The sequence below is a fragment of the Chanodichthys erythropterus genome, chromosome 16 (genome assembly GCF_024489055.1).
Source record: "Chanodichthys erythropterus isolate Z2021 chromosome 16, ASM2448905v1, whole genome shotgun sequence".
NCBI lineage: Eukaryota > Metazoa > Chordata > Actinopteri > Cypriniformes > Xenocyprididae > Chanodichthys > Chanodichthys erythropterus.
The window spans coordinates 38,915,326-38,927,512 of NC_090236.1; the positions used below are offsets into that span (position 1 = coordinate 38,915,326).

General features: G+C 36.4%; 1 long non-coding RNA gene across 1 annotated transcript; it reads left to right on the top strand.

Moving 5' to 3' along the window:
• The first annotated feature begins 4,763 nt into the window (after positions 1 to 4,763).
• LOC137002571 (uncharacterized) lies at positions 4,764 to 6,655 on the top strand. The gene is made up of 3 exons (XR_010891891.1): positions 4,764 to 4,822; positions 4,896 to 5,089; positions 6,429 to 6,655. It is a non-coding gene; the product is annotated as an uncharacterized lncRNA (long non-coding RNA).
• Positions 6,656 to 12,187: the final 5,532 nt, after the last annotated feature.

Sequence of the window (12,187 nt, forward strand, 5' to 3'; positions counted from 1 at the left end):
TGGATAGTTCCGGTTTTGCAGTTAGACCACACCTGCGCAGCCCCACGAGCCTCGGTTCGCCCGCGGTGAGTTCTCCCATGAGGTGCGGCTAATGACGCATCTTCCCACTTTCCCACGGAATTCTGCGATATGGCCAAATTAAGGATTCGTTGTTTTGTTTAGTTTTTTCCCTCAAATCTTTTTTTGTCGTAAAAACATGACTTAAAGTTCAGCCAACTTTGTTAACATGCATGCAATTTATGCGAATTGTTTTTTAAAATAACTTTCTATCAAAAGCTGAAGATGTACTGCAATTTTTATTATGAATTTTGTATTTATTATTCATTCGAATTAATTATTCATTAAATGGTTAGGTTCCAGTGCAAAATAAGACTAATGAAGTCACCTTTATTTATATAGCTTTTTACAAGGAATGCACAATATCGGCTGCTATATGTTCATTTTTCATGTTATCGTTATTGATATATTATAGCTATTAAATAATGGATTATTTCCTTCAGCTGTGCGCTGTTTGCAATGATGATTTTGAATTGCTTGAAATATGATATGATAAAGGAAAACACAGTTCAACATGTGCAGTGCAAGTCTGTCATATAAGCTACATAAATATTGAAAACATTATAATTGTGCGCTTTGGGACATGGCTTTTAATGGTGAGACTTTTGTAAACAGGCTCTCAAAAATGAAATAAAAATTTGGATTTGGATTTAGATTCATCGGCCAATATGTCATTTATCGGCTTTCAAATATAAAGAATTATCGGTTATCGGTATTGCCCAAAATTTTCAAATCGGTGCATCACTACTTTTTACAATACAGATTGTTTCAAATTATGCATCAAAGTTTGTTTGTGCTGTACTGCAGAACACCAATACACAATGCATATTATGTCCAAGGTATCCCGTATCATTACAGAATCAGTGATGTGGTGAGCATGCGCATCTTACGTTTGTAAAAATGAAGTTCTAAGACAATGAGAGATCACATGGAAACACGCCCTGTCTGACTCAAACACACACACTCACAGTCTGTGGAGGACTTTCGCCTGTGACAGGACACACCCACCTCGCCCAGCCTCACACACCCTTTACAGTCCTCTGCGATTGCAGGGAGGTTTTTGACAGCTTCTTTTTTCTGCTTCTTTTTCATTGGAAAGAAAAGTGTAGCACACTGTAGTACAAAAAGTAATTGTAATTGTCCATTAGCCCGTTTGACAGGTGTAAAGTACCACTCAATCTGCATTAATGAATTGCATTGGTGTGGGAAAGTAGATGTTGAATTTGATAGACTGAAAAATGAGTCATAAGTTTGTCGCTTATGTCAGCATTTAAAACTATTTATTGAAACCAAACTTAATTGCAACATAGTTTGTACGCAATACTACGTTCGAATTCTAACGCATAACATTTTGCAAGGCTCTTACACAAACTTATCTCAACCAACCAGTTTATTTTTATTTTTTATATCTGTTCATCAGTGGCACACCTTCAGTTACACTTAATAAAACATTTGGAGGTTGAAATTAAAACCCTCGGTAACACTTTAGTATAGGGAACACATTAACTACGACTTTTCACTCAAAAAACTCCTAATTTACTGCTTATTAATAGTTAGTAAGGTAGTTGTTAAGTTTAGGTATAGGATAGGAATGTAGAATAAGGCATTAAATGTGCTTAATAAGTACTAATAAACAGCCAATATTCTAGTAATATGCTGCTAATAAGCAACTAGTTAAAAGTTTACCTTTGAAACTTAGTTTCAGTCCAGCCTCACTCAAGATATGTAGACCTTTTTTCTGTTAATCATTAGTGAAAAACTAAAAGATTAAAAAACGAATGCACTATGAAGCCCCAATGTACATTAGAAATGATCAAATATGATATAAAAAATAACGTGTCATGTTTAAATTTCATTATTATATTATTTAGTCTACACTCTAAAAAATGCTGGGTTAAAAACAACCCAAGTTGGGTTGAAAATGGACAAACCCAGTGATTGGGCTGATTTTTAACCCAGTGGTTGAGTTAAATGTTTGCCCAACCTGCTGGGTAGTTTTATTTAAACCAACTATTATTTAAAAATTGCTATATGACTAGCTTAAAATGAACCCAAAATAGTTGGGAAATTAAAAACCAGATGCAATTAGAGGCAACAATAATAGACAAAAGGTGAATAAGCTTCAATATTTTATTAATATAAATTTAATAGTTTAATAGTTTATTAATATAAATTTATTAATAAGCAATTTAAAAAATGTTTATTGTTTAATAATTATTCATTGAACATTAATAAATGTTCATTTCCAACATACTTTGGGTTCATTTTAATTAAGCAATACAGTAATTATTAAACAATAGTTGAGTTAAATAAAACTACCCAGCAGGTTGGGCAAACATTTAACCCAGTCGCAGGGTTAAAACAACCCATTTACTGAGATAAAAAAAAAACAATCGCTGAGTTAAAACAACCCAATCGCTGGGTTAAAACAAACAACCCACATTCCTGAATTAAAACAAACCAATCGCTGGGTTTGTTCATTTTCAACCCAACTTGGGTTGTTTTTAACCCAGCATTTTTAGAGTGTAGGTTAACTAAATAGATAAGAACATTATCTATGTTGTATTTTTCTGATGTTGGCTCTACAAGGACAGCTATGTCTGGAGGGTGCACAGCTCCAGGCTTCATGTGATATCTCATGGTGTCCCCCAAGGCTCAGTCCTGGGCCCATTGTTATTTAGCCCAGGCGTGTCCAATCCTGCTCCTGGAGGGCTGCAGTCCTGCAAAACTTCACTCAAACCCCAATTAAACACACCTGAACCAGCTAATCAAGGTCTGACTAGACATACTAGAAGCGTCCAAGCAGGAATGTTGAGACAAGCTGGAGCTTAACTCTGCAGGACTTTGGACACCCCTGATTAGTGTATGTTTCAATTAGCTGGGGTAATTAATCAATATAACATCGTTGTTAAGTCTGATGCCCCATGTTATTTTGTCAGAGTGCTGTAGTACTAACCAAAATTCATAATCCTAACCTTTAATAAAATCTCGTTGGCCACATTAATCTCTTCTGAATTATTAAAATATTGTTGTCATGTAATCCTGTAGATTGTAATATACATTCAGTTTTTATAAGCTTAGCTTAAAGGTGTGCTATAAATGAGTTCTGCTCATAAATGTCACAGCTCTGTCACTCTCACTAGACACCCACAAATGTGTGTGAGTGCATAGAGAGCATAAATGTGTTAGTCAGAGAACTTTCTGCAAATAAATAAAGATAAGAACGAGAGCTCAGAGAGATAAGGTTTAGTTTTATTGTCTTCTTCTGTTTTTACTGATTACGTTTTTGAAGGGAACTGAGATGCTTTCTGTAAACCACTTTGAAAAGTCCTATATAAATAAAGCTTAACTTGCTTCTCTTTTAGATTATGTGTATAATTGTTTGCAAATGGTAAATGGTTTGACTTGTGAAACACTGTTGCCGTTAATTTTTTTTTTACAGGTAATGTATATATTTATTCTGTTTAATTGTTGACTAATGTTTTGTTTAACTCTTCAGTACAAAAGCTAACCTATACTTATACACTACTGATCGTTGTCTCTGACTGGGAACATAGCGTTTCTCTTAATCTGATTTAACAGGAGTGGCACACACCCACAGACACACCTGTCAAGCCCTTAATCATTTTGTGACTCCATTTCTTTTAGTACAGTTAATAGTTGCACTTCTGGAAAGAGTGTACGCATGAACAAACTTGCCTCTACTGTAAATGTAATGACTGAAAGATCGGTACTGTTCATATACCATACACACTTGAAAAGCATGACAAAACAAGAAAAGAACACCACCCAAACATCACATACCACACTTTAGCTTTGAGTATACAATCTTGGCTATACTTTCAATGTTCCTGGATTAGACAAAAGAGAGAGAGAGAGAGAGAGGAACATTCTCTGATTATGTGCATATGTATGTGTGAACTGGGACTGAAATTAGAAATATTTATTTAATTATTATGTTGTTTCCTCAAGCAAAATCATTATGTGCACATTGAACTTATAATGCTCAAGTTCTCTGATAAGGCTACTGTTATTTTTCATTTAGAAAAAAAAAACTGATTACATATAGGCCTATTGTACAGAGCCCCGGACATGACATGCAGGAAAAAAATAGTAAGCTAAATCGTGAGCACGATTTACTATTTTGTGCTTTATTATTTTTGCATGATCGAGGGAACGAAATAGTAAATCGTGCACACATTTTAGTAAATCGAGGGAATGAATATGTGCGGGCCTCCATACTGTTACTTCAGAGGATGCATTGAATATTGATTTCTCTCTCTCTCGGGCCCGCTGGACATCCCTCAGGTGCGTTAACATAAGCCGGGGTTTGTGAGACGCAGTCCTCGATGCCCCAGGCGATGGACTCCAACATTCAGACTGAACTGCTGCAACAGAGTGTTGGACTTACAATAAATGGAGCATGGCTGGTAAGACAGGATGAACCACAGTGATGCAACTTATTATTTTAAGATAAAGAATTGAACTTCAGGACCTTCTGCGTTGGAATCCAATGCCTTTCTCTCACTGCAATGAAGCACAGCACAACCACTGCGCGACTGAGCTAACATTCTGCCACACAAAGCAACCTTCACTTTGGTAAAGCCTGTTGAGACATCTCCGTCCACTGAGCCGGATCTGGTGCTCTGTTTTTAGTGGGATCAGTCAACGAGCTGAAACTGCCTCATCCCTCTTTGATCTTGGGCCTTAGAAAAGCTAATCATTGCAGTATTTTAATTTGTCTGTGACTCAAGTGGAAACCCAGGTACTGTACTTTCACCCATCCAATTTAACATTTCTTCAGGTTTGGTCTAAACATATTTTTTTTTATGTTCCAGCAATCTGTAAGCTCAACTACGAACCACTCCACCAGGGGTCGTCTTGATGTGGTGCTGTATGACGTGTGTGCAGCCAGGAAGGCAGGAGAATACACTTGGAAACTTGTTCTGCAACTTGGCTACCTCCATGACTTGGGACAGGGAAAGAAGAAAAGGGATGGGGGCGAATGATTTCGAATTGGGACACACCCCAGGTTTGAGCTCCACCTTCTCCATCACTGTCGTAAACGGAGACACTGATTGCCAAACTCCATAATTTGAGGAGATTGAGATGATATATTTGACATGCACACACCCCGAACCATCTGTTCACAACACCTCATAAACTAGATTGCAAACCCACTGTGTAACCTTGAAGGGCTCCTGTCACTCGGTGACTAATTTAGAGACTGAAGTATGGGGTAATATGAGGACTTTCTCTGGTAACACTTTAGTATGGGGAACACATATTCATTATTAACTATGACTTCTGTCTCAATAAACTCCTAATTTACTGCTTATTAATAATTAGTAAGGTAGTTGTAGCATTTAAGTTTAGGTATTGGGTAGTATTAAGGGATGTAGAATAAGGTCATGCAGAATAAGGCATTAATATGTGCTTTATAAGTGCTAATAAACAGCCAATATTCTAGTAATACACATGCTAATAAGCAACTAGTTAAAAGTGAGAATTGTTCCTCATACTAAAAGTGTTACCAATTCTGAGCACCCTTATTGAGCTATATATTTTTTACCATTAACATATGTATTTTTATTATCGCAAGGGTAAACATAATTAGCCTTTCGCATCGCATATGAACACATTTCTGCCTCATACGGTGATCAGAATCCCCATCGGATCACAATCGATGTTAATCGTCTCCTGACTCGGGTAAACTCCGCCATTGTCCTGATCAAACCCCGGAAGTGATAGTGGAGACGTGACTGGCCCTGAAGCCAATCACAGACATGTCTGTTGACTTCTTGAATGCGCTGGCCAATCAGAGGCGTAGTTGGTCAGAATCCACTCAAAACACCAGAGTTTTTGTTCAGCGAGTTCTGCACGCTCACGAATCCTCTCGTTATAACAAAATGTAGTAAATAAGTGATTGATTATGCAGTTTAGACAACTTGATTAAAACGCAACTTTGTGAGATCACTATGAGTCTGAAATGAGACATACGCTGTTAGAACAAATATAAACCAAATAAATATATTCAACAGTAAATTACTTATTAACAAAAACAATTATTGTACCAAACTTACCTAATAAAAGTGACAGTGACCCTAATTGACAGGCAGGCACACTGAAAATTACCTTTTTAGAGCCATGCTGAAATAATATTTACATCACTTTAAAGATCTTAAGTGTCCATTATCTATTTTCTGAAATGTCCATATTCTTTATAAGGTAGAGAAACACTCCTTAATATTTGAGGAGTATTTAACAGTCCATTTCACAGATAAAGCACAACTTGTCAACAGGTCTTTCCAAGGTATTGGTCTCAGTTTTAACCAACACACGTCTTACTTACTTTTTTTATCTGGAAACAGTTCAACTCTTCCATGACGAGTCGTCTATTATCAGGGCAACATCTCCAACTGAAAGGTTTTTCTGTACTTGAGTCCATTTTTGACGCTCCTGGAGCAAAGGTAAATATTCACGCACCCATCGCTTCCAGAATAGGTCAACAAGATACTGAATTTGTTTCCTTGTGACATGCATATGGCTTCTTTTTTGAAAAGTCCAGGAGGTAATGCTGGTTGCCTTTTCATTAATATATAGCAGGTGATTAGGTGTCAAGGGTTCCAGATCTGTGCTCATCTGTTGTAACGGTAGTGGTCTCTCGTTTATTATTGCTTCCACTTTGCACATGCATGCAAGCTCTCATCAGTAAAGGTTTGTTCTTTCAGCACAGATCTCAGGATTTGTCTTTCCCACACTCCACCGAGATGAGATCCAGAGTTGAACATCCACTGCATTCCTTTTTGCATGAGAGTGCTTTCACTTTTTGATTGGTTCCACTTTTTGCACAGTTCAACCTCAGCACCTATGAAATTAGTACCATTGTCACTTCCCATGATTGACACCTGACCCGTCCTGCACACAAAGCGTCGGATGGCATTCAAACACAAGTCTGTATCTAGTGTATGTGCAATTTCATTATGCACAGCTTTTGTTGTCAGGCAGGTGAACTATACCCCATATCTACCTTGTCTGACCTCAAATGGTCCAAAGTTGTCTACCCCGACATTGGTGAAGGGTGGTTGATCCGGTATTATTAGTCATGACTCATGTGGCAACCCTGACGTTTTCTGCTCTGCAGCCTTTGCTCTGATCTTTCTACAAGTCACACATCTGGAGAGGATCTTCCTAACAATGGAGTTTGGAAGAAAGGAAGTCAACTTTGAAAGTATATAGTTCCTTCCGCAATGTCCAATTCTCACATGAATGTCTCTTAAGGTTAAAGTTGTAACATGTGAATCTTTGGGTATAATGATGGGATGCTTTATATGCTCAGGCATTGCAGATTTCCAAGATGACCTCTCAGAAATCCATCCATTTTAGAAAGGAAACTGTTCTTTTTGACAGATGGATTACCTTTTTGCAACATGGACATTTCTTCTTTGAATCTTTGAGTTTGAGTGAAAGTCATGTCCTCCAGTCACCTGTAAAGATAAGACTGTCGATTTGATTCATTCTTCATACTGTGCCTGCATCAATATCCTTTTATTCTCTGTTGTCACTGACCATCTGTGCAATAAAGTTGCTCTGTTGAGTTCATCTCTTGTCCTGTGTATGTACTAGGGGTGTAACAATACATGTATTCATCCTGAACTGTCATGGTTTGGACATCACGGTTTAGTGTATACAGTCAGACGACAAATACAATCAGTCACAGGTGATTCACACTCCAATCCAGAAGGGGACATGTGTGGTAATGCAATGCTGTTTGCTAACTGCCACAACAGGAAAAAAGAGCAGAAGAAGAACAGACGATCTATGTATAGAAATGTTTACATGTATTCTCTAAAACAGCTTGAAAATAATATCTCACAAAGCATTACATTTACCTCAGGCATTTAGTGTCCACAGCATGTTAGTTCACTGGAGAAATGAACTCTAGAGGACCATTTCACTAAATATAGTAGTCAAAACGTTCTTCTTATGACATCTTAGTGATACACTTTTTGATCCACTTCAAATGTTGACTTCTGTATATGCACTATATTAGCTTATATTCATTATATTTACTTTACCTGTTAGTAATGTCTTAATTATTTAATATATTTAAATACATTTACGAACAACAACTTGCTGACAGCACATTAGTTTAAAGGGGAGGTTGATTATGATTTCACTTTTTTAACTTAAGTTAGTGTGTAATGTTGCTGTTTGAGCATAAACAACATTTGCAAAGTTACGATGCTCAAAGTTCAAGATATTTTCTTATCTCAATGTGCTTTACATAAACCCCGCCCCCGAGAACACGCAACAAAGGGGGCGGGGCCATGTTGGGCTGCTTTAGAGAAGAGGAAGAGTTGTTGTAGTAGAGTGTTGTTGTCATGCCGTCATTTTACGCCGACTGCTTCACAAACGAGGATCAATTCAACACAAAAGATGAAAATGACGGCACATGCTAGTGGATGAGTTGAATCAACTCCACAGTAACTACATCAATTTATCCACTAACCATTCAGAAACGTCTAAAAGTTGTAACTTCTTCCTGAGTCTCTCCATCAGTGTCGACTCCGGTTTGAACAATGTAAGGCTGAACACCGTTACTGACAATCCTCATTTTGGCTGCGTGAGATTCTCCAGCTTTGTTGCTGTTGAGCTGTTAAAGCTCCGCCCTCTTCTGGAAAGGGGGCGGGAGCAGCAGCTCATTTGCATTTAAAGGGACACACACATTTGCTCACACCCAAATAGGGGCAAATTTGACAAGCTATAATAAATGATCTGTGGGGGATTTTGCGCTGAAACTTCACAGACACATTCTGGAGACACCAGAGACTGATATTACATCTTGTGAAATGGGCATTATAGATCCCCTTTAAACAACCATGATGTTTTATTCTTTTCTAAAATGTTTGATTTTTCAACTCACTATAAGAGTTTTGTAACAAGATATCATGCAATGTGTGTAAATTACTTCCTAAACACAGACATTGCAAACCTCTGTATGGAATAGTTAAAATATAAAATAAATTTAAAAAAAAAAGTAAAATATGTGTCTTTGTTAAACTAAAAATGGATGGAAAACACATCTTTGGGTGGTCAATTGTATAACCGGTTTGTCTTGTCATATTTATTTTCACATAAGACTTTTTATTTAAATTAAATCCAGTGTGCAAAGCACAGCATGAATCACACAATATTTGTCTTTGATCTCGTACAGTAAGTGGCTGATCTATTACCGTAAGTGAGAGCTTTACATTTTGAGTGCACTTATTGCACGACTGCCGCCGCCTACTCTCGCCTACTTTCAAGGTGAGGCATTTTATTTGACATGTCAAATGTGCCTAATGGAATGAAAAGTGTAGTGTGACCATCCATTAAGCCACCGACTAACCGGCAAGGGTTAACACGATTTCAGTCAATTGTTAACTTTCATCATTTTGCTATATATCTCAGGTAATAGGGACATTTTATAAATGGTATTCAAAAGAAAGTTGCTTAGACCATCTTTAATTTCAACTACTAAAAAAAATTGTTTTGGACCTGAATCAACCAGACACATGTTTATACAGTAACCGCTCTACAGAACAAAACTTCAAGATATTACGAGGGATGGGTCACAAAGCTGAGCCAACGCCTCTTTCTTCCTTTCCCACTGCTTCTCTACGATACAGGTGTGGCTGCTCAAAAACCCCCATGCGACAGCTGCTCTGTTACCACTTGTTGTGTTTTCTTTCTGTGCGTTTAAGGCTTTGCATGACAACACATTACTCACACACACACTGTAATCTGACACACCCTTGGCCGCGAATTCTGCTCGTCTAAACTCCCTGGCAAAAGGAGGCATTTTTGATAGGTTTTGATTCAAATTCAAATTTTATATCACTAGAAACTGACAACTGAAGGAGATTTTATCACGAGCAAAAGGTCAAAATACAGAGACATTTGTTTAGAAACATTGTTCATTGACATCGAAACTTCCCACCAGCTGATAACTCATCAGATACCTCAGAAGATGACACACACCTAATGATTTCATCAACCACAGCACCGAAGACTAGCCCGTTTTCACCTGTTCATTAGTGGATATCGCTCTCACTCAATCACACAAGACAAAAGCTGAGTAAAATTCATTCAAGACCCATTGACTTTTGAACCTGCCATTCAATAGCAATAAAAATACAGCTTTTCTATAAAATGCGAACACTTTATTTGCAAAGTAAATTTGCAACTACATGTCAACGTATTCAGTTCAGTAACAGTCTACTAATACTCAAATGAGAATTAGTTGACATGCAGTTGCAAATTAATGAGTTGGCATGTAGTTGCAAAGTCACTTATATTTAGTAGAATCGAAAATAAAGTGTAACCTGAGAGTGTAATATTATATTTCATACCCAACCTGAAATACCCTTCTCCTGAGAACAAAAAATCATTCTGCTGTGACAGCGTATGTCTTAATGCCAATGTGGTTTGTTGTGTTAATCTGTGTACTAAGAAACACAAAAACATACTAACCACAAGCATTTCAAATGGGATGTTTAAATCATTACATTTGACCTTCCTGTGTGACAAACAATAGCACCAGCCTCCTCTATACAGTATTTCTCTTTTTTAATCAGACTGTTGAAAACAACTAAAACCGTAAAATAAGTCAATAGATAATCCAGTGTCTGCTTCATGACTCCCGGCTGGGATCGAAGGTTGAAGACTTTAATGAAAGGGTGTGACCAGCATCTCTTTTCTGTCACTGGAGGTGAACGTTCACACATTGACTGCAAACATAACAAAAGCCGGTGTTGATGTCAAGGTGAAAAACATAACTAAACAAAATGAAACTAAGTTGCAAGCAAATAAAACACTTCCTAATTTTGACACCCCAAATCACACATCAAATAAGATCCTAGTGTCTCGGGATTTTATTAAAGTATTGCTGTTTTCTGTTTATCAGGTGACTTTCAGTCAGAATATAAAGGGTCAGTGCAACAATGAGTTTAGTGAATGTGAAAACATGTGAAAACATGTTCTCTAAGCAAACTGTATGACTGCCTTCCAATCCACAATTTACTGTTCACTTTAAATGTTTTTTTCTCTTCTGGAAATAAAAATACATTATAAATAAACTATTAAACTATCTGTAACACTATTGGTGACCACTAGATGGCAGGGTTATTTAAATTATGCATTCTAAAAAATGCTTGGTTAAAAACAACCCATGTTGGGTTGAAAATGGACAAACCCAGTGATTGGGTTGGTTTTTAACCCAGTGGTTGAGTTAAATGTTTGACCAACCTGCTGGGCAGTTTTATTTAAACCAACTATTGTTTAAAAATTGCTATATGGCTAGCTTAAAATGAACCCAAAATAGTTGGGAAATTAAAAACCAGATGCAATTAGAGGCAAAAAATAATAGACAAAAGGTGAATGTTTATTAATAAGCTTTAATATTTTATTAATATTAATTTAATAGTTTAATAGTTTATTAATATAAATGTATTAATAAGCAATTTAATAAATGTTTATTGTTTAATAATTATTCATTGAACATTCATAAATGTTCATTTCCAACATACTTTGGGTTCATTTTAATTAAGCAATACAGTAATTTTTAAACAATAGTTGAGTTAAATAAAACTACCCAGCAGGTTGGGCAAACATTTAACCCTACCGCTGGGTTAAAACAACCCAATTGCTGGATTTGTCCATTTTCAACCCAACTTGGGTTGTTTTTAACCCAGCATTTTTAGAGTGTAGAGGCAGCAATAATAATCAAACTGAACATTTATTAATAGCCTAAGCAATTTAATACATTTTTATTGTTTAATTATTTTAAATTAATAAACGTTAATTTACAACATACTTTGGGTTCATTTTAATTAAGCAATACAGTAATTTTTTAACAATAGCTGAGTTAAATAAAACTACCCAGCAGGTTGAGCAAACATTTAACCCAACCACTGGGTTAAAACAACCCAATCGCTGGGTTTGTCCATTTTCTTGCAAAAAATGAACCCAAAATAAGTTGTAAATAAACATTTATTAATACGTTTAAGGAATAATAATAATTAAACAATAAACATTTATTAAATTGCGTATTAATAAATGTTCACCTTTTGATTATTATTGTTGCCTC